The sequence below is a fragment of the Dermacentor silvarum genome, chromosome 2, assembly GCF_013339745.2.
Source record: "Dermacentor silvarum isolate Dsil-2018 chromosome 2, BIME_Dsil_1.4, whole genome shotgun sequence".
NCBI lineage: Eukaryota > Metazoa > Arthropoda > Arachnida > Ixodida > Ixodidae > Dermacentor > Dermacentor silvarum.
The window spans coordinates 190,122,013-190,130,621 of record NC_051155.1 but is presented as its reverse complement, the minus strand read 5'-3'; the positions used below and the strand labels follow the sequence as shown (position 1 = coordinate 190,130,621).

General features: G+C 55.7%; 1 protein-coding gene and 2 long non-coding RNA genes across 4 annotated transcripts in view; 1 reads left to right on the top strand and 2 right to left on the bottom strand.

Annotated features, from left to right (window-relative positions):
• Positions 1 to 8,609, bottom strand: part of LOC119442335 (apoptosis regulator Bcl-2) — an 88,801-nt gene that overhangs the window by 50,444 nt on the left and 29,748 nt on the right. The gene's annotated exons all lie outside the window — the stretch shown is intronic.
• LOC125943253 (uncharacterized) overlaps positions 1 to 8,609 on the bottom strand; it is a 47,074-nt gene that overhangs the window by 9,332 nt on the left and 29,133 nt on the right. The window lies entirely within an intron of this gene.
• Positions 1 to 8,609, top strand: part of LOC125943254 (uncharacterized) — a 52,053-nt gene that overhangs the window by 17,244 nt on the left and 26,200 nt on the right. The gene's annotated exons all lie outside the window — the stretch shown is intronic.

The window sequence follows — 8,609 nt, the reverse complement described above, 5'->3', positions numbered from 1 at the left end:
GACCTTCTTCGCGGCTCCCAACCGACCGACACCCAATCCCGATAAGGAAAACGCGCGAGTGTAAATGACGTTGAGGACGCAAGGCGGCCCAGCTCCCGCCCGCGCAATGAGAAAAGCGGCCGCCACTGGATATGCAACTGGCTTACTGATCAGCGCGTACGCGCGTTCTCAGAGCGAAGGACAACCGAGTGGCAGGCACAGCGACGTGGAGGGAGGTAGTCTGCGAGAAGACGCGGACCTCCCTGACGAAGAGAGACTGCGCGCCTGAAGATGGAGAGACGTGACCGAGTGGCCAAGCAGCGCCCCGCCCCGTGTTTACGAGCGTCGCGGCCGCGACCACTCCACTCCGGTTTCGAACAGCAGACATCCTCGGCTGCACTACAGTGAGAACTGCTGAACGGCACGATTTTTGCTGCAGGATATAGGATCCATCTTCACAAACTCAAACCCTCCGTGGAAGCAATGGGAACAACGCCGCCACGTTTGAACACTCGAAAACTATAGACTAACCGCTCCCCACAATGCCGAGAGACCTTATATGAGGGAGGACTATGGGAGATTGCGCAATAGGAAGTGGTGGGGTGGGGGGATTATTAACGAAATCAATTCTTAACATTCATCTGAAACATAGTTCGCATTATGCAGCCGTCAGAATAACGCTGCTGCCGTGCTTAGAAATTGAACCCAGGACCTCACGCACAGAACGCGAGAACCTCGACGCTACCGCAACGTGTACCGCACCTGAAAAAGCACACCCTCCAAAATTCATCTTGACCCACAGGGCTACCGCAAATAGCCTAAACACCAACGGCAAACCTAACGCCACCCGAGGAACGGTGAACAACCAAGTCAACGAGCTTCCTCCACGAGTCCACCTGTCCCACCGGAAAGCCCATTCGTTCAATGAAAGCGAAGGAATGTCCTGTACATCGTCGAACGGACGAAGTAATCCTTTCGTTCACTTGTTGGACGCAGTTTTTTTTTTTTTTTTCCGAGGACAACAACAAGGGCACCCCAAACCACGACAAAAGAGAAGCGGTGCTTCTCCACTCAACCCGCAGCTGGCTGCGTTGCTTGCCTCTCGCGGGGAATGCCTGCCACCTCAGAAAGGAACGCAGAGAGGGCGAGAGACGCGGGGAAGGGGCGAGGTACGGGAAGGTTTTCCGACGTCCTTCACGAATACCACTGCGCATCGAAGAAGTCTCGAACCGCTCCGCGCTTTTTTTTTTTTTTTTTTTTTTTTTGCCCTACCCGGCTTGGACGGGTTGTTTTCACGTTTGCTTGCTCCCAGCCATTACAACGCAATTCTCGGCGGCACACACTTTTCTCCACGGAGAAGGCCACCAAAGGCAGCGAATGCCCTTCGCTCGCCCCCCTCCTCTTGAGAAAGAGGGCGTCTCCTTCCCCAACAACGCCTGTGGCGTGAACTCTCCTTCTCCCCTAAGTGAAATCTCCCATGGAATGCGTTCCGAGAAGCGCCACCCAGCTGGACTCGTTCTTCTCCGGTCAGGCATGCTCAATATAAACAACCAACACAAGCGCTGCTCGTGACGGGGGCAGACGAAAAGGAGAGAGAGAGAGCGAGAGAGAACTATGCCTCCTCGCCAGCAGTACGCCGAAGAATCCAGCTTCGGTGATCGTTCTGCGAAAAAGCCGGTTCGACGGGAAAGCACTGCCAATGACGGAAAGCAACAAAGAAGGCGCGGTAATCTTCCACTGTCAAAGGGGCGCGCACTGCAGCTAGCCAAGCTGTACAGGTTGCCAAAGTGCGCTAAGCTGGTTAAACGGCGCATAAGAACTCGTAACTCGCAAAGATGTAGCAGATGCGGGTAAAAATGGTTTGGGTATGTTTACGTATGAGCCACACGCAAATACTGCAATTCTATAGATTTTCGCCGGAGAGAACAATTTAGTTCAGGTAGCCTGGCTGACACGAACGCCGTATCAAAACGACAGGCGTTGCACTATTTTGCAATCTATTCGTGCACTGAAAGAAAACTCGGGCGGAACAGCTATACGCGTATGGCGAGATATCGCAGAACTGCGGCGCTCCAGAACGCTTCGAGTGAGGCTAGTGACAAGGTTAGAAAAGAAGCAAATGATGAACAGGTCAGGCCGACCCTGGCGCCCCCTTTCCTTCTTTCTGAGAGAAGATGGATCCCACCAACACCACCTAAAAGCTAGGTGGTGGTGCTCCCACGGGAGGGAAGGGGAAAGTCACCATGCTACAGTGAGTCTCGACGGTGGTCGTCGCTATTACAGCGCATGCCTGCAATCCGAAACCGCAGGGAAGCGCGACGGGTAAAGACGTCGCCCCCTCCCCGAGAGCGACGGAGTTCCAACTGACGGACAAGGGACAGCGTTTATCGCTTCTCGTGACAGACGTCACCGTGAGGCGGCATCCGCCCCCCCCCCCCCCCCCCCCCTTCCCTTCTCGCTATAGGATGCCGAAAGAGCGGCAGGCCCCGTCTTTCGGGTGCCCATCTTCGGGTAAGCAACATGTCGATGCCGGAGAGCACTTCGCCCGCTGAGGCCTACTAGAAGGAAGCAGCCTGTACTGTGCATTTCGTAAATGTTGAAAGCATACACGTACTAATGCCATAACGTCGCGGCCGAGAGAGGGCGAACAAAAACAAAACACCCTGTATTATTCACTCTCCGACTGCCATATGCCTGTAGGTTAAAACGCCGCTGTAACGAGCTTGGGGGAGTCGGTTGCTAGAGAGCACAACTAATTACAATAAAAATTCAATTTCACCTTGACAGATCAACTCCGATCCATCGTAACCGTTAAATGTTGGGGCAGGCAAATACCATCACTTCTAAGTGACACTGAAATCACCATCAAGATCCACGTAAGCGGTCTACTGAATTGTCACACGTATATGGGAAAGAATCAAGGACGGTACTGAAAGGCCATGCAGACTAGGCGACGCATCCACTCTCCAAGCAAATACCCACCGGCATCCAAGCGAGGCACGGCAGGTCACGACGTCGAGGAGCCCGCCCATAGTCAGGGCGCAAATCGGCTCGCGCCTCGGAAGAGTGCACGGCTGCTCCGTGAAAGCGCGCAAATTAATAGCCGCGGCCCAACGCGACGCCACTTGGCCCCGACTCCGCCTCGGAATGGATAAACGAGGGGCGTGCGGCCGTTTTTTTTCCTCTCCGAAGAAGAGTATAGTAGTAGTAGTGAGCGGACAGACGCACGGACGGCTTCCGTCGGCCGCCACGCTGCTGATCGGACTGCCTCGACTATTACACCGCGCCAAGCCAAGTGTCGTTAACCAGCTGGAAACTAACCTTGACCGACGAGACGGCGGGGCCTTGAGTGGTGCGGGTGCGGCTGCACTCGGCTGACCCCAGAGAGGCGCGTACGGCCGGCGCCTCTGCGGCGTGCGTACGTTTCCGCGTCCCTTTCTCGGCGGCCGCACTTTCACGGAGCGTCTCGCCTCGTCTCGCTCACGGAGCTATGCGCAGGAACGCACAGCCCCGGCTCGTATATGAACTCAGGATGGACTATTCGGCAACACATGCGCGCAAGAACCTGTGCTCCGGAGAGGCGCACGAATGAAACTTCCTTGAAAGGCTACGGTGCAATAGGACCGCGTCTTGATTGCATTGACCGCCAAGGCACGTCCTTGCATTGCATGCACTCTAACGCTGCGCATCCACCAGCAATCAATACAGGATGCTTTGTAACGACTGGGCAGCTCAATACGAAATGAAGTGGCGCACAGTAAGAGTCTGCGAGCAGCAACGGCTGCCTATAAGGCTAGGGATACTAAACCGGCACTGTAGAGTGAACAGAACGAACAGCTTCTAATTTCGCGTGCCTCGACGGTTCAAGGACAGTGGGCTCGGTATAAGTGTCGCCGCGGCCACTGGCACTACGACGGAGAGGGAGTGGCCCTCGCGGTTCCCTCGCCGCCGCTATGCCGGCGGCCCATTCTTGGGCGGTGAGTCAGCCGCCGAGCATCAGGGGGACTCGCAAGACGACAGCCGTATCTCTCTCTCTCTCGGGGGCGCCCGCTTCGCCAAGTGTACACGCGGCCGGGACTGCGCCGCGCCAGCTGTCTTCTACTAGAGGCCGGTACGATAAAACAGAAGGCGCATTTCCGGCCGTGGTGAGCATAGGTTAACTTCAGTGCCGTTTCTTAAACACTACTGACAGACCACTCGCTACGGAGATTATCTTCATTTTTTGTCTTCTTTGACGTTCGGTCTAATTCCATCTGACCAGAAGACGTAGCTACGACTTGCATCTCAACCGTAAGAGGCATGACCCCGACTAAACGCTGACGCTGCAACTGTGGTGTACTGCCTGCTGCGTACGAAGATAAAACAGCATATGCACATCTGGACAAATAGAAACACTGAAATGCTGACACAATAAATCGTAGTTTGCGAACCTGCTATTGACGTGGCAGCTATAACCAGACGCTAATCAACTCCTGTAAATAAGTACGAGGTAGTTGAGCGACGTTTACGACAATACGCCGGAAAGAACGGCGGTAAGCCCTGATAATCAGTACAATACGATGTGTAGAGGTGCCCCACAAGGGATGAAAACTTGAAGAATGTTCAGAAAAGAACGTCAAGCGAGCTTCCCCAGTAGGAAAAGAGGGCAGCCGAAAACAACCATTCAATGGGGCACAGTGATTGAGTCGAGAAGATGCCAGCGATGTCCCGACCCGGGAACAGCAAGCGCGGGAGGGCGGAAGCGCGAGAACACGAAGACGGCTACTGCGGTTTCTAGAACGCTTGCTTACTTGCTTGCTCACGTGCGTAAACACGGGTGGAATGCAAACCCCCACGAAAAAGAAGCTCCAGTCCCCAGGAGGAGAGCGAGGAAGGCATGTCAAGTTAGAGCGGGGACTGCGGACGGCAGAGTGCACACAAGAGAGCACAGCCGCACACCGGCCACAACCACTGGGGCGAGCAGAGCCTTCTCCGGGTCAGTGCTGGGACCCGATTCCTGGAAAGATCCGCCGAAGCACCAGGAAAGCGAGTAAAAAAAAGAAGTCATAAAGAGCCCCGCGGTTATGGGACCCTTGGGGAAACTTCCAGAAAAAAAAAAGAAAAGAAAAACCGAAGGGGGAAACACGAAGCGTGCAACGTACGCACCACGACACGGAGGCACTGAAAAGCAGCAACAGCACCACCGGCGCATACCACAACGCTCCCTCGCCCTTCTCCCCTGGCTGCATTTCAGCAAAAGCACGGCAGCTGAGAAGGCGGTCGAGGAGCAATGAAGGGAAGGGGGTCCTTGCGAGCGGCCTCCGCAACAGCCTCGCTTCCAGGCCAGGTTCTGGCTCGACGGCTCTTTGCACGCGCGGCGGCGAGCAAAGCAAAACAAGAGTGGTCGAGCCCGCTTTCGCGCTGCTACATCCGCGTTCCTCAGAGAGACGGCCGGCAAGGCCTTGCCAAGCAACAGCGGCCTGCACACGCAGGGCGCGCGTATTGCCGGACTGCACAGCAGCAGCAGCAGGGAGACGAACGTTCGGGGAGAGCGTGCGAGGCAGAGAAGAGGAGCGGCGGCCGCCGGAGCTAATCACAGAGTCTGGCGCGCCGGCAGTGCGTCGACGGGTAATGGTCAACGATCGCCCCGGGACCGATCCAAAGAGGAGCCGACAAATTGGGCGGTCAAGGGGGCACGCAACGCGCCGGCTCCCGTGGGCCACGGTGTGCGGCGGAAGGACTCCCTTTTTCCAAGGGGGGTCGGCGGAAGGCGCGAGGTCGCGCGAGCGCGGTGCACGACGGGCAGCGGCGCACATACGGGTACCCCGCGCGTTCGCTGCGGCTTGTACGCCTGCCTGCCACTACAAGAGGGAGGCGCGGACACGACTGCTTCTACAGCGGTAGACGAGGCATGCCCGCCTTCCGCTTAGAACGGTAGCAAAGCGTGAAATGGTGCGTCTCGCCCCCACTCCATAGAGACCAGAAGCCGCAAGATGCCACGTTATAGCTGTCCACAGAACTGTTAGCCCGGCGTCTTGCTAGCCAACAACCGCTGCAGAGAAATCCGATACGAGGAATGAGACTGCTGGACATCAAGCTTGAACGAAAGAAACCACCGACACCTCCTGGCAACACGACTTGTTCGTGCGCCTTAAGCTCCGCCCTTCTAGATTCGGCGTATTACCACACCTAAACTAACTGCTACCCACGCCCTATATGTATAGTAAGCAAATATGGTGTTTCACATAATAACGTTACGGTCGTCGTTGCTTCGGACATACTAACACACAACAGCAGAGCATGACGGGCGCTAGTCACGTGGCTAACAAACCGGCCAGTGCCACCCACGTTCACACCACGAGGCCACAACGCGAGGGAAACCGCACCACGCGAATCGTCCACGGAAAATGCGCTAAACTTTCAGTCACGCCTGCACCGCGCAAGCATATCATCGCCTTCAGAGCTGCACACAAGTTTCCACGCAATTTGCTCTCTTATCAAGGCGGCCAAGCCGGTGCGCCGGCGATGATAGAACGCAGGGGTAGGGAAAACAGGGCCGCGAAAACCGAGTTTTTTTTTTTTTTAACTTTGTTAAGCGCAAAGCTTCTGTCCCGCGTTTTTCCGCACCCAGCCAGGCACAAAGGAGCCGCCAAAGCGTAGAGATAGGAGAGAATGGGACGAGAGAAAGAAAGAAAAAAAAAAGAAAGCCGAAAACAAAAAGCCGAACGTAAACTCCACAAGTTTAAGCAGCCACGATGACGACAAACTAGAGAGCACCACGCAGCGCTACGCAAGAAGTGCTCGACACTTTTCGCCGGGCCCCCTTACCATCACTCGCAGGAGACGAAAAAAAAGTAAATACCGACAAAGTTCGCGGGGAAGCCCCACGAAGAGCAGGCGCGCATGCGCCAAAGCAGAGCCCGCTGTCCTTTTCGCACTATGAGCGCATCCGCTCTGTTCCCCTCGCATCCTCTTCCTGCAACGGTGAACACGCTCCCCATCCTCCCTGGGGCTTCGCAGAGCGAGGAGAGCCCCACAATCGATAACGGAACGCGGAGGAGCCGCAGCAACGCCTCCTCGCCACTGCCCTCCCCCACATCCCAGAGTTGTTCCTGCACGGAGTGCAAGTCCGCAATACGCAGTGCCGCGCCTCTGTCACACAGCGGACAGTACGCGAAATGCTTTTTGTGCGCGGCTTCTTCGCAACCGAGGCGTGCGCCCTGTATATTCTCTTCCCCTGTATATACTCTCTTCTTCTCAGGCAGAATTCCAGGAATCGCTGGACACGGCTGCGACCCGCGAGGGACGCCAGCCGCACGAGAGCGCAACTGTATTCGAAAAGCGAATGAGAGAAAAGAGAGCAGATATCGTACGATGGCTAGAATTGCCGGTGCCGGTATAAGGCCGGCGGCCCAACAGAGACGACTAATGCCAATTTCGCATACAAGCTCTGAACACCTTCGCAAGGAGCGGGCCATAAAATTTGACCAAGTCACAAATTGCGCAGGCAGCAAGAGCGCGTTCGTGGTCGACTTCTGACCAATCGCGAGAGTCGAGACCACATTTACGGGGGACTATATTATGGTAGTCGACACTGGAAAGCACGATTTCTTGTACAGCGGTCACGATAAACGCGACCCGTTAAGAGTTTTAATAGTCGGTAGCCCACGCCTCACAATCGGTGGCATTCAGTTACCCGCGATATATTTCGCACAGAAATTACGTACAAAACAGATGACGTTTCTTTCAGCTCCTAATCTGAAGTGACCATATACGGAAGTAGGAGATACCTGCAAAAGTGCAACAGACAGCTAAAATACCAATAGAAGTTGGTATGGAATGTGCTGAAGAAAGAAAGTCTCCCGAAGACAAATGGAAAACGATATGCGGGCATGCAAGGTATACGATTGGCGGTGTGAGGTTCGCTCAGCAAGCTATAGGGCTGCCATTCGGCGCTCACCGCCGGGTGGCAACCATTCGCACGCAGATCGCGCGCCGTCCGTTATACACAGTCGACGAGCGCGCACTATAAGCGGCGTCGGGCCCGAGCCCGGACCGCGGGCGCACAGCCGGGGGGGGGGGGGGGGGGGGGGGGGCAATTCCAGGAAAAAAGGAGGGCGCGCAGCGGAGGGCAGGATGAGGAGGCGCGCAAAGGATACGGAGCGCGTTTAAAACCCGTAATCTGGGGCGGCGCAGGCCTCCAAAAGCCGGGGCTCGGTTTCGCGAGGCCCACACGCCACACGAACCATCGGTTCACTCTCGTGACGACGAGACCCCGTGATGCGAGCGGGCACGCGCCAACTTTACATTCCCTGGAAAGCACCCTCCGTCTCGACTCCGGCACTGACGAGGCAGACTCGGGTTCTCTCTCTCTCGGCGCAGCGTGAATGAAACGGGTGATGGAGTCTGCAGCGCATCTCGCCACCCACGTCGCCGACAGATATATAGAACTAGGGGTGCGCAGGAATTTAAATTACGAAAGTTGTCGGGCAGGCCCGGGCGCAGATGTCCCAGCGAAATTCGCGTGCTCTGCAGTACTGCAGTGCGAAGGAGGGAAAAAAAAAAAAAAAAGGACGCTGAAATATTCACCGCTAATAAAAAGTTCAGAAATAGCTGACTACACGAAGCCGCTTGCTTCGCTATTAATAATA